The sequence below is a fragment of the Rhinolophus ferrumequinum genome, chromosome 2, assembly GCF_004115265.2.
Source record: "Rhinolophus ferrumequinum isolate MPI-CBG mRhiFer1 chromosome 2, mRhiFer1_v1.p, whole genome shotgun sequence".
In the NCBI taxonomy this organism is placed as follows: Eukaryota; Metazoa; Chordata; class Mammalia; order Chiroptera; family Rhinolophidae; genus Rhinolophus; species Rhinolophus ferrumequinum.
This window is the reverse complement of record NC_046285.1, coordinates 41,303,987-41,320,166: the sequence shown is the minus strand read 5'-3', so window position 1 is coordinate 41,320,166 and position 16,180 is coordinate 41,303,987. Positions and strand designations below refer to the sequence as shown.

At 34.3% G+C, this 16,180-nt stretch overlaps 1 protein-coding gene across 1 annotated transcript in view; it reads left to right on the top strand.

Moving 5' to 3' along the window:
- Positions 1-16,180, top strand: part of ZBTB20 (zinc finger and BTB domain containing 20) — a 755,626-nt gene that overhangs the window by 134,178 nt on the left and 605,268 nt on the right.

Below are 16,180 nucleotides of genomic sequence, written 5' to 3'. Positions count from 1 at the left end.
CTGGGTAGAGTAATCTTGGTTGTAGTTCCTTGCTTTTCATCACTGTGAGTATTTCATGTCCATCCCTTTTGGCCTGCAAAGTTTCTATTGAGAAATCAGCTGACAGTCTTATGGGAGCTCTCCTGTTGGTAACTAACTGCTTTTCTCTTGTTGCTTTTAAGATTTTCTCTTTGTCTTTAACCTCTGGCATTTTAATTATGATGTGTTTTGGTGTGGTCCTCTTTTGGTTCATCCTTTTTGGGATTTTCTGTGCTTCCTGGATTTGTATATTTATTTACTTCACTAGGTTAGAGAAGTGTCCTGTCATTATTTCTTCAAATAGATTTTCAATTCCTTGCTCTCTCTCTTCTTCTATACCCCTATGATGAGAATGTTGTTATGTTTGATGTTGTCCCAGACGCGCCTTAAACTGTCCTTATTTTTTGGATTCTTTTTGCTGTTCCGATTGGGTGTTTTCTGCTACCTTATCTTCTAAATTGCTGATTTGATCCTCTGCTTCATCTATTCTACTGTTGATTCCTTCTAATTCTTCATTTCAGTTATTGTAGTTTTTTTTTCTGACTGGTTCTTTTTATGTTTTCTATTACCATTTTTACTTTCCCTATCTCTTTGTTGAAGTTTTCTCTGAGATCACTGAGCATCCTTATAAACAGTGTTTTGAACTCTGCATCTGGTAGAATACTTGTCTCCATTTTCTTTCATTTGGAACATGTTTCTTTATCTCCTCATTTTGGTCGTCTCTCTGTTTTTGTTTCTATGTATTAGGTAGACCTGCTTGTCTCCCAGTCTTATTAGACAGTCTCCCTCATCACCTAAGCCAGGTGCTCCAGGTGTGTCCCTTTTGTGTATTGTGTGTGCCCTTCTGTTACAGTTGAGTCTTGGTTGCTTTTGGTACATCAGTGGAAGGGATTCACCCTCAGGCTGATTAGCTGTGAGGACTGGCTGTGACTACAGCAGAGGAGCTGTTGTGCATAGGCTGACCCAACAGAGCAGGAGTCGCTTTACTGGGGCTCTGGTGCTGCCAATTCTGCTCTTTAGGTGTGTAATTTATGGAGATGGTTGGGTGATGTCTGGTGTGATGTGAATCTGGCCACCAGGTGTGTTGGTTCTGGGCCCTCTTGGGAGGATCTGGTGCAGGCCAACATCAACCACTGCCTGTGTCCTGCTCGGGACCACCTGGTATGAGCTACAAAGTGATCTTCAGATGTATGCCCCTTGTGCTGGGATTGGTGGTGCCTAGTAGAGACTAAGCTATGAACTGAGGCTGGCTGCCACTGGTGCCATACTTGGGGCCACTTAGCCAGACGAACTGGACACACCAATGTCAGATGCTGCTTGTTTGGGATTTGTGAACCTTTTAGAGATTTTAGGAAAGTGTGAAGCACAATCCAACACAGACTGTTTTATGGAAATGCCACTAGAAGTGTCTTAGGTGAGCTCACGAGTTTCGTGGGGTAGGGTCTCAGGGAATCACCAGGGCAGGGTGAATGTTGCTATCTACATAAATGGAGACTCAGACTTGGTGCCTGTCTATGCCTGCAGGCCAGGTGTCTGGGAGGGTTCACCAAAGGACCATTGGCTTCAGTCAGCACTTCTGTCTTGGAGAAAGCTACTCCTCCGGCCCTTGCCCTAAAGCCAGACAATTCAGTTCCTTCAAATATATCCCTGCCACTTTTCAAGCTGTTGCCCTACACTGGAGCTCACAGTAAGTAAGACTGTGCATGGGTCCTTTAAGAGGAACATCTGGTCCTCCAGCAGTCCTCCTGTCTCACTCAGCCACAATCCCTTTGGTCACAATCTCCACTGTTTTTTACAGCCAGAAGTTATGGGGATATCTCTTCACTGACACTGGAACATATGGCTGGGGAAGCTGGTGTCAGACTGGGAGCTCTCGCTCCTCAGGGGCCTCCTCTGCAGCTGAGATATCTCTCCCAATTTTTAACCACCGTACTGTTGATGTAAGACCAGCCTGTTCTGAGTCCCTATTCCTCCACCAGTCTTGCTGTGGCTTCTTCTGTATTCCCTTAGTTATAGAACTTCTGTGCACCTAGACTTCAGGTGGTTCTCAGTGATGGGTGTTCTCTTGTTTAGTTGCAATTTTGATGTGGCCATGGGAAGAGGCAAGGACAGAGTTTACCTACTCTACCATTTTGACTATGCATCTTAATTCTTAAGTGAGATTGCATATACTTTGCCTTTCTCATGTTCTCTAGTTTTAGTATCAATTTTGCTATCAATTATTAACCATAAAGTTATTCGTTTTTCTATTTCTTATTGTATTGATGTTGGATATTGCATTTTTCTTGGAAATTGCCCATTTTGTTTGAGTTTGTAAATTGATTACCATTTATTAATAGTTGTTTAGTATATTCTCTTATATTTAATGTTTCCTCTATCAAAAGAGATGCATTCTCTTCATTCCTAACATGTCTAAAGAGTGCCTTTTTTGTTGCTTAATAATTAATGAATAAATAATGATTAATAATAATTTGATCAGTACAGGTTTTATTATTAGGTTGGATTTTGTCAATTTCATATGGTTTAGCCTAACATTTTATTTGTCTTTTTAAAGGATCAGTTTTGTCTTTCTATTGTATATTCATTCTATGCCACTATTTTTTTCTTCTAATCTTTATTATTTATTTCCTTCTCCTTTATTTGGCTTTATTCTGCTATTATTTTTAACTTGCTAAGTTAAATCCTCAACTAATTAATTTTACTACTTTGTAACATCTGATATATGCATTTAAGGCCATAAATATTCCACTAAGTGCCACTTTAGCTGCATCCCACAGGTTTTGATATGTAATGTCTTTATTGTTCAGTTTTAAATATTTAATATTTCCATTATGATTTTTTCTTTGACTCATGGATTATTTATTAATATGTTTCTTAGTTTCCACATATATAGGGTTTTTTAATCCTTCTTTTTGTGTTAATTTCTGATTTTGTTGCATTTTGGTTAGATAGCATGGTTTGTATAATATAAATTCTTTAGTGTTTGTTGAGATTTCTTTTGATGAATCAATAATTGTTAAAGTTTATAAATACTACACATTTTTTTGGAAAGAACATGCAATCCTTGAGGGGAAACTTTCTTCACATCAGTTAGTTCAAAATGATTAATTATACTGTTAAATCTTCTGTATCTTTACTAATATTATTTTTCTCAGCTGTTGAAGTTTCTTCTGCTTCATGATTCATTCCTTCACTTTGTTCATTGTTCTGCTGGAATTTCACCTCCTTTGAAAGACTTTCTGTTAACATTCTTTCTAAAATATCTGCCTCTCCATATCTTCACTCTCTTTTCTTTTATTCTGCTTTTTCCTTGTGACATTTATTAGTACTGGACATTATATTTTATATTTATGTTCTGTTGTTTAGTTGTAATTTTGATGTCATGGGAGGAGCAAGCACAGTTTACCTACTCTATCATTTTGACTATGCATCTAAGTTCTTAAGTGAGGTTACATATACTTTTTCTTTCTCATGTTCTCTAGTCTTAATATCAATTTTGCCATCAATTATTGACCATCAAGTTATCCATTTTTCTATTTCTTATTGTATTGATTTTGTATATTACACTTTTTCTAGGAAATTGCCCATTTTATTTGAGTTTTTCCTAGAACATAAACTTGCTGAAGACAGGAATTGTGTTTTATTCACTACTATATCTTTTGGATTTAAAATACCAAAGACAGGCATTTAGTATACATTAATAGTTGTTGAATGAATGAACAAAAAATAGCATTTTCTGATATTGTTGTGAGCTCATTTTCAGTTGAAGGAGACTGTTTTCTATGAAAGTCTTGTGGGTCCTTCCAAAGTGATTTAGCATTTCCTTCTGTCTTTTGATCTATCCAATCTGTGCCCATAAGAGTTGAAGCAAGTCCTGATTGTTTTTGTGTTAATTTTTAAACTTGAATTTTATGTCCAAAAAATACAGTGTAAATGCTGATTTCTAAACCCATGGAACATATCTGGGTTTCATATTTTTTCAGTTGACTTTTTACCACTCTGAACTCTAAGAATAATTCCTGTTTTTGTATTGCTTCTCCATGCTAGTCTGTAGAATATTTCTATTCCTAATCTTATGGGTGGAGCATCCATTAGTAAGCATGTCTTAGTTGCTGCTCTACCCCTCTCACTGGCTTTATGTCGTGTGTGTTTTCCACATATTGGTGCTAATATTCCATGTATTACCCCAAACATCTGGGTATGCATGAGTAGGATGCCCTAGAGTCCAACAAGTCTTCAGCCCCACCCTTGGCTCTAGATTTAAGTTCTTTCTTCATTTCTGACACTCATAGATTTTCCTTTACATCTTTTATTCTACCTTGGCTCATTTTTTAATTATCAAAATCATTCTAAATATCTGAGTGTTTGAAGTGAAAGCAAGGTATAATCACATCAGTGGAATCTGCTCTATGTAGTTCAATTATTAGCATTTCATAATAGCTTGTCTTTACCTCTAGTAGGTCAATTAGGATCTTTATGTGATTATTTATAAAGGTTGTTTACAGCTTGGTAATCCCCCTATAGAAGATGTACAGTAAGTATATTAATGTATGTGGCACTTGATTTGGATTATGTTGCCCTGATTCTTCAGTAGCTGACATACTTTTATGCTTTCATATTAACAATCATATGTGCTTTTTTCAAATATCCTTTAACATCATGCAGTGTGTGTGTGTGTGTGTGTGTATGCATGTGTGTGCACATGCAGTGAGAAGAAAGGGGAAGGAGAGAAAGAGAGATTAAAGTGTTTAGATGGAAACAGAGATTATGAAGAAAAAAGACAGTTTAGGAGAGGAGAGAGAAGCCGAGGATGGGGAATGGGCGAGATGGCATTGATAAGACAGCTTAGACCTCAACAAGACAAACCTTTGGCAAGGTTGGTTTAATTCTTTTCAGTGAGGCAGATGAACTGTAGCAGAAGCAGATACATTATTCTAATTCCAATCTGCCTTCCCCTTCGCCTCCTTGGTCCTGACTTCATTTCACATGTAGCTAAACTGGTGCTTTTTGCTGATACCTGAGTGAAGTTGAGAGGTTTACGTTTGGACTCAGTTTTTTGGCACTGTAAGACTTGTGCTGTACTCATGACTATAGGGGAAAATTGGTCCCTCTGAGTACAGAGTAAGTGACTGTCAACTTGATTGTGTGTGAAAGCTCCGATTCCATCATGTGATATTAACAGGAACCCAGGATCAGCCAACCTGTGTTCCTTTGGAACTGCTTTTCTTCAGCATTCTCAATACATAGCAAGAAAATAGGTAATAAAGGTATTCAAGTCTCACAAGTGAGATGTGAATCTTTCATCCTTTTTTGGTAATATTGCAACGCTTTGTGATTCTCCTTCATATTAGGAAAGAGAAAGAATCTTTCCAATTATTTCTTTAATGAATCAGTTACTTTGTGAAGCTTTTGAAAACAGCTATTTTTCAGATAGATTCAACAATCTTGCCCCTATTGTGTAATCTAGTGGTAAGCTTTCTGCATTCATCTTACCTGGGAAGGTCAAGCATTTTATGACCTCAAAAAGCCTGATCCTTGTTTTCTGCAGACAATTACCTAAATGTTCCCATCATTTAGAATGGATATTTCAAACATCTCAAGGTTTACTTTTACTAGGATTCTCAAGTGTTTTCATTTATTGAAGATTGAATCCAACTGAAGCAGCTTTCATAATAGTATCTAAAATCTTATATTTTCTCATTTTATTTAAAAATTCTTGGTTGTATTGACATGCTGATGTAACTTAACAGTAAACGTTACATTTAAATGTTGTAGTTTTAGCATTTTTGCAAAAACCTAGTTGAAGCTAAAAAAGTACTTTGACACCATAGGCTCTAGAGATTTATGTAGTCAGATCAGATAGAGCAGAATTGGATGTCAGAGAAGTAAAGTACAATTTATTGGTTATCGCAAATAGAAGGGCTGATAACTTAATGAAAGCTGATTGGCAGTAGAATTTATTATAGCAACTGTAAGATAGAGAATAGAAAATGATAATGTTACTAATGAATAAATAACACATCTCAGGACAATGTGGATGAATGTACTATCATTTAGAATCTTGACCCACCAAGTTTTAATTTAATTGTGTAGCTATTTTGGTGTTTAAATACAATTTTGAGAAGCGTTAATTAGTTTAAAATATGTGAAAATAGTTATCAACTAGAATCTGGTAAAGAGGTATTTAGTATTTTGGAGATATGAAGATATATTCTAATGGGGAAATTTAGAAAACCTAAAAGATTTTGAGGAAACAACAATTCTTATAATAGGCATAATGAAAATATAAATTGAAATGGCCTGACAGCATTTCCAATAAAATAGGAAGAGAAATCTGTAAACATCATGAAGACAAAGGAGTCATGAGCAATGAACAAAATGAGTTTATTATGAACAAATCATGTCTGACAAAATTAATAGCTGTTTAAAATAGAGTTGCAGGATTAGTATGGAGAACAGGAATGTATGTTTTAAACTTCAACCAAGTATTTGTTGTAGCTTTTCAAAAATAATTCTAAAATTAGAATACAAATAATCTGATAGACTGCATATTTATGGCAAGATGGTGAATCTACATAAGGCCAGAATTTAATGCCAAGACTATTCCCAGATTGATTGTGAGATTAGGTGACAGCAACAAAGATTACCTGAGGGGTTTGCATCTCCCATAATCTTCATCTGTCCCCTTAAATACTCATACAGTTTATGTGAAATCAACATGCATATCATGGAAAGGCAGCTTCTAGGATAAGTCTTCCCAGCACTCCTTCTAAGGAAATTTTGTTGCTAAGTCTCATCTGTAGAACAGTAGCCATTCTATAGAAATTCTGTAGGCTTCACTAATGGGTTAGATTAGGAGTCAATAAATTTGTCCCGCTCTTTTTTAATAGATATAATTGACATACAACATTACATTGATTTCACACATACGACATAGTGATTCAATACATGTGTATATTGTGGAATGATCACCACAACAAGTCTAGTTAACAACCATCACCACACAGTTACAATTATTTTCCTTATAATAAGAGCTTTGAAGATCTATTCTCAGCAATTTTCAAATATATAATACAGCATTATTAACTATAGTCATTATGATGTACATTACACCCCCAGGGCTTTTTATTTTATAACTGGAAGTTTGTACATGTAGACCACCTTTCCCCATTTCCCCGCATCACCTCCCTCTGGAAACCACCAGTTTGTTTTCTTTGTATATGATCTCAGTTCATTTTTTTAGATTCAATAAGATTGCATTAGATATAAGTGACATTATGTGGTATTTGTCCATCTTGTCTGACTTATTTCACGTAGCTGTAATGCCCTTAAGGTCCATCCAAGTTGTTGCAAATGGCAGGATTTTCTTCTGTTTTTATGGCTGAATAACATTCCATTGTATATGTGCACCACTTTTTCTTTATCCATTCATCTATCAACAGACACTTAGGTTGTTTTCATGTCTTGGCTATTGTAAATAATTCTGCTATGAGCATGAGAGTGCAGATACCTTTTTTGACTTAGTGATTTTGTTTCCTTTGGTTCATTACCCATAAATGAAATTGCTGTGTCATAAGGTAGTTCTACTTCTAATTTTTTGAGGAACCTCCACACTGTTTTCCATAGTGGCTGTGCCAATTTACATTACAACCAACAGTGCACAAAAGTTTCCTTTCCTCCACATCCTCATCAACACTTGTTATTTCTTCATGTCTTTAATAGTAGTCATTCTAACAGGTATGAAGTGAGATCTCATTGTGGTTTTGACTTGTGGTTCCCTGATGATCCCACTATTTGTTTTTGTAAATAAAATTTTATTGAAATACAGGCATGCTTCTTTGATTGTATATTCATTGCCTATGACTGCTTTCATGCTACAGTGACAGAGTTGAGTAGTTGAGATAGAAACTATATGACCTACAAAGCCTAAACTACTTACCATGTGGCCGTTTAGAGAAAGTTTGCTAATCCCTGGTATGTATGTATATGTATATGACCTTTAGAAGCATTTACATTATTTCAAGTGGGGCATAGGTAGAGTATTTGTACATTGTATGGAGGGATTGAATCTGTACTCGTTACTACACTTAAGGTTTAGTCTTACCCTGAACGTTTCATGGCGACTGAAACAGATATTTCAGCAATAAAGATCCAAAATGAGGTATGTTCCAGCGTCACTGCCTTCATTCAGTTCCATTCAAATGTTCTTGACATCATAAAAGTTAATGATAACATACCTATAGACTTACTGGGGGAATGCAAAGAGAACTGCAGGTGAGAAAAACAATGTTGTTAGTCTGAAGTAGCAAGACATTTTAGGTCACAATCTATTTTGTTTAGAAGTCTTTCAAAATAAGTGTGGTCAAATTTATCTTGGACCGTTCTCCCATATGTACTTATGTTAAGGGCCGAGCATTCTTCAGCTTGGGATTCTAGTTAAAAATAATTCATCTTGTGCATGTAGGTGCTTGATAAATATATATGGCTGAATTATTAACTTCATTGTTATTTTATTGATTTAATTATTCATTCTTCAGCTATTAGAGTGCCTACTATGTGCCAGGCATACAAATTCAAAAGCCCCAGACTTTTGTGGTTTGACAAAGGAATGTAGAGAAGAGCAGTATGTCTGTATCCTAGAAAAGAATGTGTGTGTGTGTGTGTGTGTGTGTGTGTGTGTGTGTGTGTGGTGTTAATTTAGATCGACGATGTTTTGTGTCTGTGTGAGAATATTGGTGGGAACAGAGTACAAGGTTAGCTCTCTGTATGTTTTCTGAGGTATCCAAATGATCACTATTTTCTAAACAGAAATGTAGGTGTCTGAGATAAAATGAGAGTGATTGAATTGATGGTATCTGAATCAAATTTTATTGAATCCAAGAGAAAGGCATTCATAGTTGTCTGGATAGGAATAAGAGAAGAGTGAGAAGGGAGAAAGCATTCATATACTGAGCGTTTTGGAGGAAGTGGAGATTAACGCTTGGTTCTTAGCTCCAAGACCATGTAGATTTCAATTATAGTAACACTCCTTGACACATTGTAGGCCCCAATAAATTTTTGCTAAATCAATGTGTATCGGTTTAAAATCTTATCCGATTGGATCGGAGGGCACAATTTCTGCATTCTTTGGAAGAGAGGATACATAATGGGACCAGATCCTGGAAGACTTTGAAAACCAAGCATGTAGGATTTGATACTGTGATTAGAATCATTATAGGGAATAAGGCAATAATTAGTTGATTTCCGAGTATTTGTTTTATTATGGTATGTAGGAAGGTTTAGAGACAGAAGGAGCTGAGGATGATATTGTATTCCAGGCGTACTTTCTATTTCAACCAGGTTTTCATTCCCAGCTGGCTTGGCTACACTGGAATCAGTTACTCCATAAAAGTCCCTGGGTCTCATGATGAAAAGTTGCCTCAGTTACCAAGGTTCTTTGTTTTGTAGCCTTGCATCTGCATTTCTGTATTCCTCGTGCTGTACTTTCTTTACTGTATATCCAATCTTTAACCATTTTGTCAGTACTCTGAACATTCTGCCTTATTTTGCCCTTACTGTTTGTCACTCACACCTGCTTGATTGCATTTATATGTAGGGCGTAATTCAATAAAAATTAAATGGAATAAATTTATAACTGAAAATGTTTCTGTACAAACTGTAAAGATGGGATTCTTCTCTCTCTCTCTCTCTCTCTCTCTCTCTCTCTCTCTCTCTCTCTCCCCCCCTCCCTCTCTCTTTCTCTCTGTCTCTTTCTCTCTTGTTATCAGCCTTTGCTCTTCAAGGGATTGCTCAAAATATAAGGTTGGTACACGACTGGGTCTTAATATAATATAATATAAATAATATAATACCAGGTCTTGTATTAATTTTTGCTCCAAAAGACGCATTAGAGCTCATGGTCCGGCTAGGTCTTATTTTTGGGGAAACAGGGTACCTCCTAGAGTTTCTGTGAGGCTTAAATAAGTAAATATACTGGTACATAAAAGCACTTCTAACGAAACCTAAATACAAGGAATACTTATGTATTTGCTATTATCTGATAATCTTTAGAAGTAAAGGTAAAAATTAAGTAGCTTTCTCTCTGACCTTGCCTCCTCTGAGAGTCACAAAAGTATAAGAACCTTGTTGCCACTTCTAGAATGTGGAATGATTTGAAAACAGCATTATTTTGTTTTAAAGCTCAAAGCACTGATAGTGCAACTGTCCCTAAAGGAGATTCACATGTAACTTTTGTTTTCAATTTTTTTAGGTATCATTTAAAAATATTTTTTATTAAATTTATTGAGGTGACATTGGTTAGTAAAATTATATAGGTTTCAAATGTGCATTTCTATAATACATCATCTGTATATTGCATTAGGGGGATGGTAGAAGATGGAAAATGGGGTCAAGGATATGGTAATGGAAGGATAGCTGACTGGGTGGTGAACATTTAACTTGAACCAAGACTAAATTAAACAGAATTGTTTTTTTCCACTTCCCTTTTAGAAAAAAGGAGACATTATAAGAAAATAATGCATTATTAGGGATGTCTTCATAAAGCAACTTTAAAATCCTTGTTGTGTCCTGGAGTCACTGTGTAGTCGGTACAGTACCCTATGTATATGTATTTAGAATTCTGTAACAGTGGAAGGCAAGTGGTCTTTATGTGGGTTCCTGGCTCCCGGAAACATTATACAAAATTTTGTGAACATGTACATTTTTCTAGAGAAATAGATTCTTGCTTTTTATTACCTTTCAGAGGGACTTATGACCCCCCCCCCCAAAAAAAGGTTAAGAACCATCCTCTAAGGTAGTATAAAACGTTCATCTTTAATGAAGATAAAATTATAATACCTGTTTACCAAGGCAAAATAAATATACTAGTATATCTTAGATTTTTAGTTTAAAGGATCAAAATGAAAACTTTATTCACCCTTAGCTAGCTGGAAAATTTAACCAGCATTTCAGGTAATTGATGTTTACTTGCATCTAGCACAATCATTCTTCAGTATATTAGCTGAGCTGGTTATTTCATCCAGAGAAAATAGTGATTTTTGTCTACTGTTCATTCTTTCTTTTTCTCCTTCATAACCGTATACTTAGGAGTAAGAGCATTCTATAAATGTTTGCTCCAAAACCATTATTATATCAGTCTCATCAATATAACTTAGTTCAGAATATTTCTACTCATTTTGTCCACAGGTATTATGAACTAAAGTATCTGAAAGAGGACAAGGGAAAGTTGGCATGAAGGGATTTTTACTGACCTCTGAAATCTTAAAAATGTTTTACATTTCTAATGCACTTTGCAGATGTTTAAATTCACTTTTACTTTGGTGTTCTTTTAATTGCTTTAATTAAAATGGCTTAATAGAATATTTAAAAATAATTGTTTTATGGATCCTTAGAAAGGGTACACATTCCAAGCTCAAAAACTTTAAAGTTTTTAGTTGAGGGAGATTAAGTAAATAGTTCAGAAATGCATTCTGTTTGCCTGTTAAAAATTAAGCAGGTTAGACTTTGTACTTTTTTATAGTCATTGAGTTTTAATTTATTTATTTGTTGGTGTGTTGATTTTAAGAATTTATTTAAGGCATTCAGCTGTTGGGAAATAAAAATAAACAGAATAAAGCTGTACATAATAAAGGAAGGGGCTTTGGTTACTTTTAAAGGGACAAGTGAGAAAAAAGAAATTGATTGGATTTTAGGGTTAAAAGCAGTATTTACTGCATAATCTTTCTGAACTTTTCCCCTCTGTGTGGAAGGGAAACTGAAATACCTAACAGCAAGTATAATTGAATCAAGTGAATGGTCTTTTGTTGTTTCTCTAGAACTGTGGCTCAATGGAATTCGATTTGATTTTAGATGGCTTTAGTGGGGTTTAGCCAGGTCACTTTTATAGATGCTTGGAAGAAGTCTACCATAGAACTTATCAGATTTCTCTGGTATTTTAAAAACTCTGATAACACCCAAAGCCAGAACGAATACCTCCACTTCAAGAAGCACCATTATGGATGGACGAGGACTAAATTAGTCTTTTCCAATCTTAGAGGGGATGCATCTGTCCTCTTGACCATGAATGTACAGATTCTTTCTGATGTTCTTTAAAGATTATAAATTGGTTTTCATTTGCCAATTTTGATGAGATACAGCCAAACTTCATATTTAAATTTTTATTTAACGAAGACTTGTTTTCTGTAATTATTGATAGAAAATAGTCTTTAGTAGTTTCTATTCATTTTGTCCTAATGTGTAATAAAATTTAATATATGCAGTTAACAGAGGTAGCCTTTACCAGAAATAGGGACAGGAAGATATTTTCAAATGGCTTTCTTTACATTCAGGAAATCTAATAATATATTACCTAATGTTTTTCTGCAACATACAGCAAGTGTCTTGTTTCAGTACTTTTTTTTGTTTATAAAAGGTAATTTGTGTTTCTTGTAGAAAATTAGGACAGGGATTGTAAGAAGAAATATATTTGCCATAATCTTAATATCTGAGCTAAGTACTAGGATTAATTTAGTTTACAGGTGGCTAGCTACATGCTTTTTCTAATACATATATGTTTTTTTCTAATACATACACATATACATACAGAACTACATTTATATATACATATGACCAACCATTGTAAATAGTCTATATATGTGTATATTACATATAAACAAATTATTAAAAATTGTATCTTACTGTTATTTTACAATCGGCTTTTTAGACATAATGGCATATTGTAAATTTTTATCTGCCTTATTTAATAAAAGCTTACTATATCACATATAATTTATTTAACCAGTTCACTATCCTAGAATATTTAGGTTACTTTAATTTACATTTCTTTCATTGCTATTACACATTGATATTATTCCATTAGCTTGTGTTTCTCTATTATGAATTGCCTGTTCATTTAAAAAAATGAGATTTGTTTCATTTATTTATAGATAAAGACTATTAACCCTATTAATATCCTATGCATGAAAATATTTATTTTTATTTGTTGTTGGCCTCTTACTTTGTTGAAGATATTTTGGGACTTGTAAAAAATGTTTTATTTTAAGTAGTAAAATTCATAAATCTTTGTGCTTATATATATTACTGCTACATGCCTCAAAAGGCCTTCTCATATTGGAGTTCAGAAGGTTATATACATTTTTTCTTAAAGCTCTTTAATTGTTTTACTTATTATATTGAGATATAGCAATCTGATTTATACTTTGGTGCCTGGTAAGGAGCAGAGAACAGAATTTTTGTTTTTCATATAGTCAGTTATCTCAACACTGGAAATACTACCTGTAATATTTATCACATACTGGAGTCTTATGATCTGTTCTAGTGATCTGTCTCTTTTACTGCCAATATCACACTGTCACTTATGCATATATTTCAATCTTTGGTTAAAACTCACCTTGTTCTTTACTCCTTTGTTGCAGAGCCAAAACCTAACACTTGACATTTTTTCTGTTGTAATCTCCTATTTTGTATTATTATTATTATTATTATTATTAATTTGAACTAACTTTAAAGCATCAGAACTACTAAAGATAATTTTAGTTCAATTCAGTTCAACAAAGATTTATTGACTGGTGTATATGAGGCCCTGTGCTTGTAATAGGAACATGTAAATGAATCAGATCCCTGTGTACTAGACTACTTGCACAAGAAAAGTGTATTAATGGTCAAGACAGTGGTCTAATATTAAAAACTTCATTGTTTTATGACTCTTCCTTATTCTTTTTTAACAATCTATGACTTACTGGCTGTAGCCATTTTATATAGCTTTCCCTTTTTTTCTTTCTTTTTAATCCAGAAATGATTAATTATTAAGCGACATTGATTTAACAGAATTAAATTGATTCAGGCATATGAAATATGGTCTTTTTCATATTCATATAGTCTGTTTACTTTTTCTAATTAATGAACTGGTAATTGTGTCTTCCTATTTTCAATTCTATAAATGTTTATTGAATTCTTGCTAGGCACTGTTTAAGGAGCTGTAGGGAAATAAAAATGAATGACTATCTGACAAATTTATAATCTAGTGGGGGAATTTACCATTTCTAAAACAATAGCAACATAGTAAAATAATAGTTATTGAGAATACTGTTGGCTGTGTGCTACCCATTGCACTGCGAAAGGTAATATGTATCTCGTTTAATCCTTATCAGAGCCCTTATAGTCCTCCAGATATTTTTTTGACTAGCTCTCTCGCTTCTCTCAGGCATTTTGTAGTGTCATCTCTGAGAAGCTAACCTGTCTAAAATAGCCCATGTAACTCAATATTGTTACCTTGTTTTGTTTGCCTTCACAGTACTAATTATATGACATAAGTCTAACAATTTATTTGCTTATCGCTTGTTTCCTCTGCTAGAATGAATATTGAGTGGAAGACTATAAACAATGGGTTGTAGAAGTTTGGAGTTGCAAAGGGCAAAGTTTAACTCATAACATTTAACTTCTTTAAGCCTGAATTTCTTTATCTGCAAATAGCTGGAGACTTAGTGCCTGTTTCATAGATTGGTTAGGCTGTTCATTCTTTCATTCAATAAATATTCATTGATCTCCTACTATGTGGCAGACACTATTCATGGAAATGGGGAATACCATAAAAAAGACAGTGCCTGACCTTATGGAACTTTCATTGTAATGGGAGAGACAGACAATAAATAAATAATAATTACTTTTTTAACATATCATGTAATGGCCAAATTAATTTTTTCCTAAATGTCCTTCCCTACCTCATCCCTACAATCCAAACATTTTTTTTTCCTTTTCCATTCCTAGTTATCCTCTGTTTATCCAAAATGAATGGTTCGTATCTCAGTCCTCCTAACAGATTCTAGTTTTCAGTGTCTCTTCTAAAGTTTGGTGTTGCAGAATGAGTGTGATATTTATTACTCATGTATCCTAAACATAACAGGACTATCCCCTTCATTTTCTGGATCCCATTAATCTATTAGTACAGCCTAAACTCAGGTTTGTTTTGGTTTACTGGCTGGTTTGTTGTTTGATTGTTTTCCCTTTATAAAATATTGTTTATGCATGTTAAAGATCCAATCAACTAAAATCCTTACCTTTCGTTTTAGTGGGTCTTTTACTATAGATGTACTGGTTTGCAGGATTGGCTTATGTTTATGTATGCATTTCCATTAGTAAAACTGCTTTTGAGACTTCGAATGGCTGAATCTCTGTGGAGATTATTAGTAAATATGACCGCAAGGTCATCATTGAGATTTCATAGCAAATTTAGATCACTTTCCAAGGACAGACAATATCAAACTCAATTTTTAATAGGAGAGTTGTTTCTAGTTAAATCTTTTCATATTCAGACTCACCAGATTGGCCTTAAAGGCACCTCAACATCTTGCCTGCTCTTCTGCTCCCAGTCCCAGCTTTGAGGCCGTACTATTAGGTTGGTGCAAAAGTAATTGCGGTTTAAAAGGTTAAAAATAATTGCAAAAACCGCAATTACTTTTGCACCAACCTAATAGCGAATGCATGTGGATGGAAAGGAATTTAAAAGTAACTCATCCATTTGTTTAACATCCTTGCCTCCAAATCTGAATAGGACCCTACTATTAGCCTTGCTTGCTCAGACAGGAAACATAAAGCCATATTCTAATGTCAATGTATTAGGTACTGTAGGCCAGTTCAAGCTATTTTGAACGTGTTACTCTCTCCTCCCTATTTCTTTCTACCCATTTACTTTTTATTGTCTTTGGATTATCTTTTTTATGCATATCTGTCCAACCTCAGTGATTTGGAGGATAGGGCCTGAGTCTTATTTATCTTGTATACTTTCTAACTCACCAATGCTTACCAGTATATTACACATAGTAGATTTTTGCAAAATATTTAAGAATAAAGAAATAAGTGGGATAAAGACTATTGGGCATTCGTTTTTTTAATTATAAAAATATAAATGTAAAAACCTTTGTGTAAATTAAGAAAGCTTCTAATGATACTATAATAAATAATTATTCTCCGTATACACCGTGTGCAAACAAAGGTTTACATTATATATTTGTGCCATATTTTACTGAGTACTAGTTCTGCACATATACAAAGAAACGTGTCACCCTTTTTTTTTTAAAACTATACACATTAGTTGACATACACAAACTCATAAAGATCTTATGGAAATCTAAATTGTTTCCTTAGCAGACTTCTAATTTTAAGTATT